Here is a 15,495-nt window from a genome sequence, read left to right as displayed (position 1 = left end):
AGGCGGCCGCGTCCACCCTCGGTAAATGCAGGTCGGACCTCGGGGCGGGAGCTGGAGCCTGGGCACCTAGGTTAGGGTAAGTGGGGTCTTCTGGTGTATATTCTTAAGGCATCCTAGACCTTTGCGTGCTCCTGCCCCTCAGAGTCAGAGCTCAGGAGAGCAGAAGCGAATTATTGGTACCTAATATTTTACCAATTATTAGGGACACCAGCTGGCTGGAGCCGGAGACCCTCGGGACTAATAGCGAAGAACAGTAGTAGGTACCAAAGTGCTATCTTAGAAAAGCAACAGAACCCATAGAACAGTGGTTGCGCCCCACCCAGGTGGGCAGGCAGAGGTGGGGATGGGCATCCGCTGCTCAGGTGGCTTAGCTAGGCAGAGATGGGTCACCACACAGCACAAGTGCGACAGTATTCGCTACCGCTGAGCCTCTTCCTTCCCCTCTCCACTCTGCTAAGCTCCCGGGTCTTTTCTGAGCTTCGTCAGTGGCCTGAATATGGGGTGTAGATCTATGGTGGGAACGAAGAGGTAGCCGGGAAGCCAGCATTAAGGACCCACTGAGAGCTGGTGGGCTCTGAGGGTTGCGCCAGGACGGGAGCACACCCATGGCCCCTGGAGAGCCGGTGGGCGAGGCTCAGCAGCTCCAGGCTTTTCCCAGGGCACCTCAGCGGCAACCCGGGGCTCAGGAGGGGCCCAGAGGGGAGGGGCTGCCCACCTCCCCCAAATCCCGTTGATCTTGCCAGTCTGCCAGATGGTCCATTTGCTTGAGTTTGCTGGTCACCTCCAGCTCTTCAGTGTTTGCTGCTTGGTTTTCATTCTGTCCTCATAATGGCGTTTTAAGGGACTGACCTGCAGCCCAGGACAGGTTCTCAAGGCCCAGAGGCTCACTCGGCCTATTTCATGTAATGGAGTTTATGGACGAACAAGGCAATATGAAGGTGGAAGCCTCAGGGGACCCAGGAGCCACCGGCTTTTCAGATACATGGAAAGCATGAGGAAGAGAAATATAGCCTGTGTCGTGGAGCCGGGTGTCTCCAGTAGCTGGGGTGTTCTTGGTCCCGATTAAAGAGGGACATGCACATCTACAGCAGCTCGACAAGATGCACTCAGGAGCAGGGACCCTCTCTCATTCTTATTGTGGCCTCAGTGCTCCCCACGGCAGATGCAGTGCTCTCTTGCTTCAGGCACCTCCCCCCTCCCCCCCACAACCCACCTCCACCCCCCACTAGCCCAGCCAGCTGGACATCCTCACTGGCCCAGGATTCAGGGTAAGCCTGAATTTTGCGAGGAGGGAGGGAAGGAAGGGTGGTGGCCAGCAGTGGGCTGAGACTCACGTCCGGTGCCATGGCCCTGGGGGGCTGTGTCCGGCCTTTCCAGGGCCTTATGCCTGCGGTCAGCTCTCTCTGCTCTGTCCCTTCTCCTTCCTCCTACCCCGGTTCTCCCCTTCCCTTCCCTTTCTCTCCCTTACCCCCTCCACACTGACACAGAAAGGAGGGAGGAAGCCCCTCCTAAAGGAAGCATGGAGACTCCAGCTGACCGGGAGCGGCTGTGGGATGAAGGGGGGCGAGTTGCATACACTCAGTTCAGCCTCCATTATTAGGTGCCCACTTTGTGCCAGGCACCCCGCTAAGTGCTTTACAAACCCCGTGTGAAAGGCAATTATTTTCCCCATTTTACAGATAAGAAAATGAGGCACAGAGAGGTTATTTGACTTGTCCAAAAGCACACAGCTGATGAATGGGGGAGTCTGATTTGAATCCATGATTGTCTGACCAAAAGTTCCTAGTGAAAACCCTCTACTTTATTCTCTGGTTGGGATGCCTGATTACTTCTAATCTTCCTCGTGGGGGGCCTGGGGACCGAGATGTCAGTCACTGCCATCTCACTTAGCATCTGTAGGGAAATGTAAACCCTCTCTCTCCCCAGATGGACTATCCTCTAATGGTGCCTTTGGCTGGGATCCTTTGGGGGTAGAATCAGCCCCTCTGTTTTTCTTTTAATCTTATTTATTTATTTCGAGAGAGAGAGAGAGTGCACACATAAGCAGGGAGAGGCAGAGAAAGAAGGAGAGAGAGAGAACCGCAAGCAGGCTCTGCACTGTCCGCATAAAGCCCGATGAGGGGCTCGAACTCAGAAACTGTGAGATCACGACCTGAGCCGAAATCAAGAGTCAGACGCTTAACAGATTGGGCCACCCAGGCACCCCTAGAATCAGCCCTTCTTGCCTGACCTCCCTCATCTTCCCTTCCTTTCCTCTCTCAGCTTTGTCCTGTTTACAGTTCAGACTTATTCTTCTGTACATATAACCGGCTGCTTCCCCTCTGAGCCCTTCCTCTGCTTTCCAAGGTCAGTTCAGATTCAGATCTGCTTGGCCACACGGGTCTCAGGGGTAACTTGTTCACATTTTCCTGCAAAGCCTCCCTGCAGCCCAGGAAAGGGACAGGCAGGGACGGCCATGGCCAGTTACCCTCAAGGCCCCTTCCCCTCCCTGCTGAGCCCAAGCCCCTAGAGTTGACTGCGTACATTCAGGATGCCGGGGCTTCTCTGGAAAAATGCCAGGAGTGTATCCCGCACCCACCCCAGATCCCTGCTCCTGGGGGCGTCGTCTTCAGTGCCCTGCCGGTGTTCACTTATTCTGTTGGGAAGATGTGATGGTCCTCCCCCTTCGGAGCTGGCACCTTCTGAGCCCCGATGCCCGTCTCACTGCTCACCAGGTCATGGGAGATCACTCCTGGTGGAAGAAAGTGGTGTGGGGCTTTCTGTCCACGGGAGCTGTTGCTGCGTAAATGCAGCAAGAGAAAATGTAGGACAACAGCCCTTCTGGCTCACTGCTCATGCTATTGAAAACAGCACCGGCCAGAAAATACTTGCTAATGGCCTTCTCCCAATCTCCTTCCAGATAATGATAAATAATGTGTACTTTTAGTTTGGAATTGAATTTCATCTCTGCATTTCTGGTGTGTTTCAGGTGGATTTTTTCCCCCTTCTCCCTTGGGGTCTGAAAACTAGACATTTGTGCATTTACTGTGTGCATTTATTCCATGCCAGAAATTGACATATAGACTCATTAATTCCTGCACACTTGTTCTCACCCCCGGCCACTCACCTGGCTGGGCCAGGAGGGGAACTGCATCCCAGGGGTTCTTCTGCCGGAATCCTGTGGACCAGGGGACTGTCCCCCATCAGTGATCGCTGGTTTCTATACTCAAGTGTGCCCCCGGGCTCCACTCCCGGAGTTTCTGACTCAGTAGGTGTGGGTAGGACCCAGAAGCTACGTCTCTAACAAATTTTTCCAGGTGATACTGATGCTGTGGTCCCAGGAACCAAACTTTGAGAACTGTTAGCCTAAATCCTTGCTACTCAAAGTGACGTCCTGGGCACAGCAGTTTCAGTGTCACTTGAGAGCTTCTTAGAGACGTAGACCCATGGGTCCCATCCCAGGTGTAATCAAAGCTTGCATTTTAACAAATCCCAGGTGATCTGAGTGTGTATTGCAGTTTGAGAAGCACGTCCTAGGTGATTACTCAAGATTCCTTTCAGCCCAGTGGCCTTGACCTTGACTGTGTACTAGAATCTCCAGGGGAGCTTTCAAAACATCCCTAAGCCCAGGCTGCACCCCAGACCAATGAAGCCTGCATCTCTTCGGGTGGGGCTCAGGCCTCCCAACTGATTTCATGCACGGCCACATCTGAGAATCACTGTTCCAGGCTCACCTTGAAGGAGACCAGAACAGCCATTCTTCTCTTCTTCATGGCCACTCATCCATGCCCACTTGTCCGGCCCAGGGTCGTCCATCTATCCAGTGTGCTTCTCTGTGTTACCGTAGTGCCTCCTTTTCTCTCATTTCATTTTAACCAACTGGGTGGAGAGTAGAAGAAGCGGCAGAAGCATCCAGAATTGTCAGAACCAGGCTCTGTTTACCCCACGAGTGTGATTAGAACAGCACCCACAAGGGGTCACCTTCCATTCCTTCTGAAATTCCACTGAAGTTCTTTTGAATTAAATGTGGAGTCTCAAATACGGAGCCAACCCACTATCACTTTCTCCTGCCAGGTCTGTGGCAGACATCACTAATCAATCAGAGCACTCTTTCCCATTGAGCCCAGAAGGGACTCAGAAGACTGTTCTCTACAGTGCTCTGGCAGCCAGGACCGGCCAGGCTTGGCTTGATGATGAAAGCCGTTGGCCTCTCCAGGGTTGAAAGCATCCGCCCGCATCTCTTGGGGGGCAAGTATCAGATTATTGTTGAATAAGCGGAAATTACTCATCTGCTCCTTTCCAGAGCTGACCGAGAAGAGGGTTCCAAGTCGGAGGGAGGGCGGGGGCAGGGAGAGAAGTCTGGAGAATGGGGCACTGCCCAAGAGGCAGTTCTGGGGCCCCAAATTCAGTATGGGGGTTTGAGCAGAAGATGGCCCCTTCTTCTTGTCTTCCTCTTGCCTCTTCTGCAAGAGGGGTTTGGCTGACAAGGGCCCGGAGCAACATTCTCCAGCTTCAACACTGTACCTGGGGCTGGGGCTGGGGATGGGTGTGACAATCTGGGGAGGGGTCTTTCCTCTTCTATCACATATTCTACTTCAGCCAGGTCTTAGCTTTGGCCAACATGGTGGACCCTCAGTGCAGGGGTCTGGGGTCCTAGTCAGAGGGCAGCACTGGGGCCCCCTACAGATGACTGTGAGGGATTGCAAGGCAGACCAGAAGAATTTCTCTTCTGTTCATCTTGGGGTGCTGATGGACAGTTCCAGGTGGGATAGAGGATGATTGGCAGGTATCGCTACCAGTGCCCATCTCAGCTACTCCCCAAGATTGGATTTGAGGAAAAGAAGATGGAGTTCTAGAGAGTGCTGTCCAGAGCAGTAGGGCCTGGTGCCGAGAGGAGAGCTTAATTGACAGGTAGAATGTGGCACCTGGGCAAGGGGGCAGAGAGGAGATCTAACCTTTAGGTGGGGAGAGAAAGAAGAAAATACAAAAGATGAACAAAAGGAGGGTTCTCCTTAAGGACTGTGCATTTATTCACTCATTCATGAACACTGCACTTCTCACTGAACACCCGTTCCCAAGCGGGCTGGGACCTGGCTAGTCCTTTCCTGTGTGAGTGAGTCCATTCTCTGGGGGAAGAGAGAAGTGGCTTCCAGGTCGCCCTGGTAGCACAGAGCTTGGGGGCCGAGGAGGGCTTACCAGCTCAACACACTGGAGCTGCTTCCACAGATGCCTCAATGCACCCTGGCTAGAGTAAAGGAAACTGAGGAACTTCCTGCCTTTGGTGGCCTGGAGAAGCAGAGGGGACCTTCAGGGCAGCCTGTGACTGAGACAGAGACCTTCCCCACTCCCCGCTACTAGCTCAGGCAAGAATCTCGTCTTCAGAAAAGAGATGAAAACCCAGACCTCGGCCCCCAGATGTCCCCACCCAGAAAGGAGGCAGCCAATGGAGTGTGTGTCCAGGTAGCAGACAGTCCAAGGATGGGAAGCAGAAGCTGTGTGGAGTGTCCCCCAGAGAGAGACAGAGGATGGGTTTAGTGAGGCGGTCCCCTAAGAGGCAGGGGGCTGGACCCATTGACCTGCTGAGCCCTGGCTCAACCCGTCAGCCCATCCGTGTTCTGGGGGCCCCGTGTAGTCCAGCAAGGTGCCTCCTCTTTTTTCCCAGCACCATCCTGGCAGGAGGCTTTGCTGCTTCCCAGTGACCTTGACTCGTCCCCCTCCCCACTTGGATGGAGAAGCAGCTGCACTGCTCCGTCATCTCTGCCGCTCCAGAGCCAGTCTTTCAAATGACCTGCTTCATCCCTGGCTGCAGTTGGAGGCCGAAAAGTGATGCGCTCCATTTCCACTTTTCATGACGGCACCCCCACCCCTGCGCCCATCCCTCAACGTCCCAGGGAGCTGTGGGCACCCCTTCCTCCCCCTCCCACAGCCCTGCCTGCACTTGCCGCCAGCAGAGCCCAGGCTGCCTGGATGGATTGACTTGTTGGAGAGAGTATTTATTTTAAGAGGCATTTCACCTCGGGTTTTGATGTGCTTGGCTTATTACCCATAAATATCAACTAACAGAAAAAAGGTGGCCTCTGGGAGGAGTGGATGTTTTGGATGGAAACCAAGAGCTGACATGTTCCCGGGGTGGGGGAGACGAGGGAATAGTTCCCATAATTGGCCTCTACAGTGCGATCCGAACGTGTCCTGAACCGTTAGTTTGCTGCCACGAAGTCGGTCCAGGGCTGTAACGCGCATCGCACAGAGCCTGTCCCCTGGAGGACCTGGGTCTAGCTGTGCAGGCAGTGACATAAAACCAGGCCAGGGAACACGGGCCAGATGAAAATGTGCAGCAGGGGGGAGGGGGGCTGGTGAGGGGGGTTGGGAGGGTGAGGAGCTCAGCAGGGGGAAGAGGGGAAGGGGGGGACGTGCCTGAGCCTCAGTCGGGGAGGGCCCCTGCCATGCGAGGAGGCAGCCTCACGGGGCAGTCTTGGGATTTGAAAGTAGCCAGTGTGACCGGACACTTGTCTGTTCTTTCTTTAAAAAAAAATTTTTTTTAAATGTTTATCTTTGAGAGAGAGAGCGAGCGAGTGAGCAAGCAGGGGAGGGATGGAGAGAGAGGGAGACACAGACTCTGAAGCAGGCTCCAGGCTCTGAGCTGTCAGCACAGAGCCCAGCGCGGTTCAAACCCACGAACCGTGAGATCATGACCTGAGCCGAAGATGGATGTTCAACCAACTGAGCCACCCAGGCGCCCCACTCGCCTGTTCTTTCTCATCACAGGATGCTGCTCCTGACTGCTGGTGCAGTTTAAGGAAGAGCGTCTGTTTCTCTGTTCTTTCCTTCCCTGCAAACAGAAATTTCCCCTGGAGCGTGGATGTAGGGGAGGGTTGGGATAAGATGATCCAGTCTGCAGGGGAACGGAGACCCTTCCCAGGAGGAATCTCCATCCAGGCGGCTCCTCCCCTCCCCCCCCCACCGCTCCCACTGTGGAACTTGGGGTATTCCCAGAAAGGCGGGTGCTGGAGACAGTGCGGTGACTAGGAGTCCCCTCGAAGGGACCATGGACAGAAGGTATGAGTGTGGATAAGCGATGCTGGCTGTGTATGTGAGGGTGTAAGTGTGTCTCTGTGAGTCAGAGCATGTGTAACGGTTCGTGAGCTCGAGGCCATCATGTGGTGAGCCTGAGCCCTGCTCTGGGCTCCGCACTCTCTCTCTGCACCTCGTGGGATTCTCTCTCTGCCCCTTGCTCACTTGCACTTTCTCTCTCTCAAAAAAAAAAAAAAAAAAAGACAAGGAAATGAGTAAATGAATGAATGAATGAATAAATAAATAACAGCACGTGTAAGTGTATGTAGCTGTGTGTGTCTGCGTGGGTAGAGGGTGGGTCTAGAGACCTCCCCCTCCAGCGCCAAGGGTCCCTCTGAGCTCCACCCCTGAGGGCCAGGGCCAGCCGCCAGCTGCCACCAGCTGCGTGCTGCCCTTCCACATGTTTATTTTTTATTATTATTTTTTAAAATTTTTTATTTATTTCTAGGAAAGAGAGAGAGAGACAGCGTGAGCAGGGGAGGGTCAGAGAGAGAGGGAGACACAGACTCTGAAACAGGCTCCAGGCTCTGAGCTGGCAGTCAGCACAGAGCCCGACGCGGGGCTCGAACCCACGAACCGCGAGATCATGACCTAAGCGAAAGTTGGACGCTTAACCGACTAAGCCACCCAGGCGCCCCCCCTTCCACATGTTTAAGGCTGACTCCCTGTCCTGTGCATCAGCGAGGCCTCTCTGGCGGGAAGGGCACCCTGACCGTCAGCTCACTTGGGGGTTCTCCTCCTCTTTGCGCCAAGCTCCTCCCTCTACCAGCCTCCAAATCCCTGATCCTTAACACCTTCCCCAACCCTCCAGAGGTGGGCCCAGGCCCAGACCCTGACACGGGTCACTGTTAATGAAGTTCGCTCTCCCCGAGACCCTGGGGATAGGCGTGTGACCCCCTGCTGACCAATCACAGGACGCCGTCCCCTCTGCCAAAGGGTCCATACAGTAGGGCCTCCCTGCTGGTCCTGAGTGAAGGGAAGGTTCTTGCTCAGATGCTATAGTGGGAAGTTTCGAACGTGGGGCATCCGGTGGCCATCCTCCCCACTGCGTGAGATACTGCGTGTCCGTGACCATGGAGATCGGCGGGGGTGGGTGAGTGAGAGAGGAGACAGGGCAGGGTGGGGATGAACATGTAGGCGCAGGGACAGGGTGAGCAGATCAGTCCCGAAGTCTTGGTTCCTATGGTCTCTCTTTTTATTCCGGAGCTTTCCCAGAACCCGCCCAGCGACAAGAGCCGGTAAACTCCCCTTTTGCTGGAGCTGGAGCTAGTCAAGTTCAGTTTCTGCCACTTGCAGATTAAAGAGTTGTGAGTGATCTATTGGTCTCCGCAGGCCATATCCCAGCCCATCCACGTGTCCCCATTCTCTTCGGGAGCAGGGGCTGGCTCACACATTCCTGGTACTTTCCCCTCGCTCCTCCTTCTGATTAGAGCCAAAGGTTTGTTTGTCAAGCATCTCTTTTCCTCCCCCCTTCCCTAGGCTACTGATATGATACATGGCCCCTGCCTTCCCCCCTGCTGCAGAAATACAGTAGCACATGTAGAGAAGTTTCTAGATGCCTAGGCATGACAAAGGTTGTGAAGCCCAGGGGAGGACATGACTCAAGTTATCTTGGTCACTCTGACCCTTAGGATCAAGGGAGCAGGACGGAGAGAGAGACGGGGAGAGTGCCCTTCTAGACATCTGTACTTAGCTTCTCCTTGTGTGAAAGTCCCCCTCGTGCATGCCACCTGCCTCCTTTCATCCCCTACATTTATACCTGGTAGGTGTCAGCCAGTTTACTATTTGTATTACTTTCTCAAAACGGAAATATCTGGCATTCAGCTCCCCTTTATGAAAGTGATTCATAGTCATGCAATATAGTAAAATAAAACCAAGGTACCTACGTAGAAAACTCCGTAACTCTGGTGATGTCAAATCAGCCCATGCGGTAACGAATGGATAGCCAGGCAGTCCTTCTCTGGTCCGTCACGAGTTCTGTTTCTCACATGCGTCTTTCCAGCGACTGTGTGCTCATCTCCCCACTTCTGGCCACTCAGCCCCTCCCTGTACGTGTGGCCTTTTTAGTCCCCAGACCACGTTCTTGAATGATACAGTCTTGCCAAGGAGAGGGCAGCCCATCCAACCTTCTGCCCAATGTAACAAGCTTGGCCACAGCAACTGACATATGGTGAATTACTGATGCATGCATGCTGCTGAGATGGGCAGCTCACTACCTTCTGGGGCAGCCCTTCCACTATGGGGCAGCTCTAATTGCTGGAAAGTTCTTCCCTTTGTTTAGCTGAAATCTGGCACCAAGATGCCCTTGGTTGAGGGCCTGCCCTCTGGAACACTGCAAAGTCAGTCTGTTTTTCTTCCACATGACAGCTTTCACACGGCTGAAGACAGTTAGCACGTCCCTCGTGGATTCTTTCTTTCTCTGGTCGAACACCCTGATGTCTGAGAAGCGCATGAGAGGTGGGACAGCTTGAGAGCCCTCACTGACCTGGTTTTCATGCCCTCCAATGCCCCTGCTGGAGTCTCATACCCAGTCAGAACAAAATTCTCTGGAGGGGCTTGACCCCGGTAAGCAGCCAAGGGGACATGGTGATCTCACACTGCAAAGTTGGCACTGTGTGTGCGTCAGAACCACCAGCGGATTCCTGGGCTCATCCCCTGAGGTTCTGGATCAGTAAGTCTGGGATTAGGCCCAGAAATAACTTTGAAGAAGATCTGCATAGCCAATTCTGTTGACAAGCCATTTTTCAGTGGGAGAATAGAAGTGTGTAGGTGAGATGGGCAGGGTGTGATGCTGGGCAGCCCGTGTATTCTTCAGGACTCATCTGTTTGCAAGAGACAGAAATTCAGTGTAACCAGCCTTTGCGCACAGGGGATGCATTGGTCCAGGAGCTGCAAGGGATTCTGGGACAGCAGAAGCCTGGCCTTTAGGAATAAGGACTAAAAACTCTTGATCCTGCTGCCTCTCATCTCCTGCTTGGCTTCCTTCTCAAGAAGGATCTTTCTGTGTGGTGATGAACATGGCCACACATGTCCAAATTCATATTCTCCCAGCTCCTCAATCTCAGTGGGAAAGGTATTCCATGCCCCCCCCACCCCCATCAGTATCTTTAAATTAAATCTAGGGAAGGATTTGTTTAAATGTTTATATATTTTTGACAGAGAGAGAGAGAGAGAGAGAAAATGGGCGAAGGGCAGAGAGAGAGGGAGACACAGAATGTGAAGGAGGCTCCAGGCTCTGAGCTGTCAACACAGAGCCTGACTTGCGGCTTGAACCCATGAGCTGTGAGATCACGACCTGAGCTTAAGTTGGACGCTTAACTGACTGAGCCACCCAGGTGCCCCTAGGGAAGGATTTTTATTGGTCTGATTTGAATCACCATTAAGCTATCACTGCACAGAGATGGGCTATGACGATCGGATCACAGACCTGTCCCTGCCCTACGCCAGAGAAGGCTCAGGACACTAGATGAGGGAGAGTGAGTTCTCGGAGAGGAATACTGGCCACGTGTCCACCACCACCATCTTGCATGAGGGTTGCCTAGGGCTTTCTTGGGAAAAGGATCACCATCCAAAATTCTAGAAATAGCGAGATCTTTTAAGGACCTTGTTATGATTGTCTACTGAGATGAAAATAGGAAGAAATGTTAGAGTTTACAAACTGGATTAATATTTGTGGTTACAAACTTTAGTCTGGTCATTCACGAACCTTGATTGGTCCTGAAGACGTTTGTGGGCCCCCTCAGTCTCAGACTGGTGTCTCCTTGTTTCACTGGCCAGAACCTTCCTCAACCAGACTGAAGCCTGGGACATTGACATGCAGCTTCTCCATTTCTTCTCATGCCCTTTGGTATTTGGAGGTTGTTTGCGGCTTATCTATTGAATAGGTTGCGTGCCTTATGTTTCCTCTCTTTATGTCTGTTTACTTTCTCTAGTTTGCGTCCCTCTGAAGCAGGGCTTGTGTCTAGCGTCTTTCTGCTATCGTAACATAAACTCAACAGGGTGCCTCAGGGTGGCTGCAGAAACGGCTAGTTGACCCATAAAAACGTGTACCACCCTGGTGTAGAACCCTTGCTGGGAATCAGCTGTCGGGCCAGGACCACCTCTCCCAGCCCCTTCTGCATCAACGTAAGGACCACATGGCTGGGTTTGGAATATGAATGCAAGTGTTGCCTGTCGCTTCCAGGCTGCGGTGGCCGGTTAAACATTGTGTGTTAAGATTTGTTTGCTTGCTTTCTTGTTTCTTCTGCCTGCTGGATGTAGACACTCCAACAGAGAACTCCAGGATGTCCTAGGGACAGCTGAGCCTCAAGGAACTGAGGTCCCCAAGTCGCCATCTGGAGGAGAATCTCTCAAAAGTGCCAGTTGACCAGCAATGTCCACATTCAACTTCGTGTGAGTGTAAAATAAGCCTTCACTGTGTTAAGCCACTAAGTTTGCAGGCCAACTGGTAACATTAATTACTCTGATTATAGTGCTCAGGTTCATAAGAACTGGGTGGCTGTGGCTGGCTCTAGAATGGACTGCTCTGTAGCTGACCACTCTCCTTTCCTACATTGGTTAGTCTGCCGATTCATTCATTTGCTGCTCCTTTCCTCCGGCCAGGCGCAAAGGCCGATGGGGGAGGGGGCGCATATCTCTGTGCTGGGCTTTCTCACCAGGCTCGGTGGGTCCCCAGGCTACCAGTCCCCAGCGCGGGTGTGGCTGCCACACCTCTCAGAGCACCCTTCCCAGTTTAAAGTTGGACACCATGTGGGCTGTGGTGTTGTCAAAAATCGGAAACCACATCCATCATTTTAGCGGAGAGATTTTACTCGAAGGACCTGGTTAAGTGAGTATTGGAGAATGCAAAGGTTCTGGGACACCGCGGAAGGGCAGCTACAGGGAGCAGCCGTCACCCGAGTGCTGGGGGAAAAGGCAAGAGACTGGGGTCATTAGAATTTAGGAGCTTGTGGGGGGGGGGGGCGGCGCCTGGGTGGCTCAGTGGGTTAAGCGACTCAGGTCATGATCTTACAGTTCCATGGTTTGCGGCCCTTGTTGGGCTCTGTGCTGACAGCTCGGAGCCTGGAGCCTGCTTTGGATTCCGTGTCTCCTCTCTCTCTGCCCCTCCCCCACTCACGCTCGGTCTCTGTCTCAAAAATAAATAAATGTTAGAATTTAGGAGGTTGGAGCTTGGAGCTTGCCCGGAGCGGGAGGCAAGCGCTGGCTAGTCAGTGCTGGGTCCCGCCCAGAGAGGGCACAAGACCAGAGGCTGGCTCCCGTAGTGCAGAGAAGGAGAGACTGGAACCCACCACTGAACGGGGCTGTCGCCCCTGCCAGGGTGACCTTGAGAGGAGCACGCAGCTAAGAGGAAAAACTAGAGCGGGTTCCGGTTTCCTCCTACCGGCGTGGCGGTCTCTCGCGCGCCCCCTGCTGGCAGGAGCTAACTGGGTGCAGCCGGCCAGGCAGAAACCGGGTTCTTGGAGTTCCAGCCGAGCACCTCACAACCTAGGGTCACTCTGGGGTTTGGAGTTGAGTGGTAACAGCTGAAGAACCAGCACAGACCGTTTTTCGCTTGATTCTTCCTACCTGGTCGTCGTGCTGTGGGGGACCCTCGGAGCCAGCCCTGTCCAGAGCCCCCCAGCCAGTCTCAGAGCCAACATCCCGGCAAGGCAGCTGGTCCTGGGCTCCGGGTCCTGGGGAGACTTTTGGGGACAGGCTCCAGAGAGCGCGCACGTGGTCTGCACTGCAGACCCCGGCAGGAGGACATTTGCATAACGAACCGATCCTGCGCAGGTGTGGTTGGTGCGCAAGTGGGATGGGCTGTGTGGGTCCCCCACCCAGAGGAGCTGCCACTCCCCCAGACAGCTCCCGGGAAGGCGGCCGCGGCCTCTCAGCCATCTGGCTAAGACTGAGAATTCGGGATAGCAACACTTCCACTTATTGCCGTGTGACCTTGAGAGAACGAATTACCTTCTTCAAGTCTTTTAAAAGTAAAAAAAATATGTTTATTTATTTTTGAGAGAGAGAGAGAGAGAGTGTGTGAGCAGGGGAAGGGCAGAGAGAGAGGGAGACAGAATCTGAAGCAAGCTCCGTGCTCTGAGCTGTCAGCACAGAGCCGGATGTAGGACCCGAACCCACAGACCACAAGATCATGACCTGAGATGAAGTCGGATGCTTAAGCCACTGAGCCATCTAGGTGCCTCAGCTTCTCTAAGTCTCGATTTCTTCCTCAGAGGGTGTACAGTCCCCTCAGAGGGTGGTCATGTGGATCAGGGGTAACATACATAAAGCACAGTGCCTGGCACATGCTAGAGACATGATCAATGGCAGGAAGGGTGATGATTCGCAAGAGTGGGGGATGGGGGATGTCTGCCTTTATCCTAGAGGCTTGTGGGGTGGCCTCACTCTCAGGGGGATGAGCAGCCCCAGGGAGCAGCAGTGTGGGCAGAGAGGGGGCACACGGGAGCCTGAGGCTCCTGGGCCCTCCCCAGCCCCAGGAAAGGGCCCTGCCCAGAGAGCCTGCCTTCCAGCCTGCGGTGGCCCAGAGGAGGCGTGCGCAGATACCTAAACCAAGTGCATAATTTCTAGATTCCACTGCAGTGGAAGTTTGGATCAGAGTGAGTGGGTGTAAAGAATGTCAAGCAAGATTCGATTACAATTTTTATTTTGGAAAAACCTTCATCAAAATATGTATATCTAATTAGGACAATTACAGCACAGGAACAAAAAACTGATTAAAAATCAGACACTCCATAAATTACGAGTGTTTTCCTCCAGCTGGGGCACATCTCCGGCTGCTGAGCTGCAAGACCAATCAATGGAGCCTGTGCGCTGGGAGCCGGAATGGGGAGGTGGTGACTCCCAGGACAGGACTGGAAGGGGTGTCTGTTGAGAGTAGGCTGGGGGTGGGGGGGCCCGCGACCACTTGACTGTCACCCTGGGGCATGGAGGCAGCTGGGGCCACTCCGGGACAGGAAGAGCTGCTCACGGGTGGATGAGCCGGGGTCTGGTGAGGTGTGGCTGAGGCTGTACGGGGGCACAAGTGTATGTACGTGCACCTGTGTGCATGCATGCACGTCACTGAGGCTGAGCAGGAGATCATGTATGTGCACGCATGTATGATGGCGTGTGAACAGCTGTGCAAACATCTGCATCACGGCCAGAAGATGCAACTGTCAGAACAGGAGTAGAGTACACAGCAGCATCTGGGGTGTGGTGCCAGAGGCAGGCGTTGTGCAGAGAGAGAGCAGGTGGGCAGCTTGTCATATGTGCCCGGGCACCACCAGCTCGAGGATGAGCCCCGCATGTCACCAGGCAGGCAGAGCTGTGCTGTTAAGATATCACCTGACGAGGCCATTCCCCGAGGATGTCCACACTCCAGGCCCTGGAACCTGTGAAGGTGTCACCCTCCATGGCTTAAAGGACTTTGCAGATGTGATTAAGTTAAAGATCTTGAGATGAGGACGTGAGTGGGCCCAGCGTCATCACAAGGGTCCTTGAAAGTGGAAGAGGTGGGCGGTTGAAGGAGCTGTGATGGCAGAGGAATGACCAAAGCTAGTCTATGTCACTGGCTTTAAAGATGGAGGAAAGGGACCATGAGCCAGGATATGGGCATGGCCTCTAGAGGCTGGAGAAAGCAAGGAAAAGCTTTCTTCCTTAGAGCCTCTGGGAGGAGCACAGCCCTGCTGACATCTTGATTTTAGCCCAGTGAGATCCACGTTGGACTTCTAACCCATGAAACTGTAAGTCAATAAATTTGTGCTGCGTTAAGCCATTACATTGTTTGGGCTCAGAGTGGAGCCCAAGCGAGGCTTCAACTCATGACCGTGAGATCAAGACCTGAGCTGGGATCAAGAGACGCTTTAGGGACTGAGCCACCCTGGCGCTCCTAAGCCACTACATTTGTGATAAGTTGTTTCAGTAGCAGCAGAAAACTAATGCAGAAGGTAATGTTATTTTGCCATTTTACAGGTGAAGACATTGGCGCTCAGAGACGTCAATGATTTACTGAGGCTCATCCAGCCAGCACGCGGCAGAGCCACGATTTCAGGCAGTCTGACCCCAGAGCCTGAGCTGGCCTCTCCCTTCTGTCCGCCAAACTGCACGGTCTCTCACAGCAGTTGAGAGGGCCAGACTCTCCATTTCCAGGCAAGCTTAGAGACGCCTCTTTGCTGCCAGCTCAGAGAAGATGGAATCGAGCGGCCATCTGGGAAGAGAACATTGAAAAGCCTGGACACGTTCCATTTAAAGCCTTGGTTGAAGGCAGCTTGTATATCTTCCCTCTGAGGAGAGGAAGGGGTTTATGTCTGAGCCCGAAGCCGGCTTTGACACACAGTGCTGTCTGTCTCCCTGGCCAATCCCCCTTGAACCTGCCTTAGCTCTTCTGTTCCCTTCCTCCCCCCTCAACCCAAATCTCCGTTAGTCTGCACTCTTAGGCATGGAGATTTAGTAGTTTCATGGCCTTCA

At 53.6% G+C, this 15,495-nt stretch overlaps 1 long non-coding RNA gene across 1 annotated transcript; it reads left to right on the top strand.

The window, feature by feature from the left end:
• The first annotated feature begins 1,216 nt into the window (after positions 1-1,216).
• LOC120230234 lies at positions 1,217-15,226 on the top strand. Its single transcript, XR_005527950.1, has 3 exons — positions 1,217-1,268; positions 11,311-11,442; positions 15,001-15,226. It is a non-coding gene; the product is annotated as an uncharacterized LOC120230234 (long non-coding RNA).
• Positions 15,227-15,495: the final 269 nt, after the last annotated feature.

This window comes from Hyaena hyaena, unplaced genomic scaffold, assembly GCF_003009895.1.
Source record: "Hyaena hyaena isolate Hyena2069 unplaced genomic scaffold, ASM300989v1 scaffold_39, whole genome shotgun sequence".
NCBI classification, from domain to species: domain Eukaryota; kingdom Metazoa; phylum Chordata; class Mammalia; order Carnivora; family Hyaenidae; genus Hyaena; species Hyaena hyaena.
Note: the sequence above shows the minus strand (reverse complement) of the source record. Positions and strands in the feature narration are given on the sequence as shown.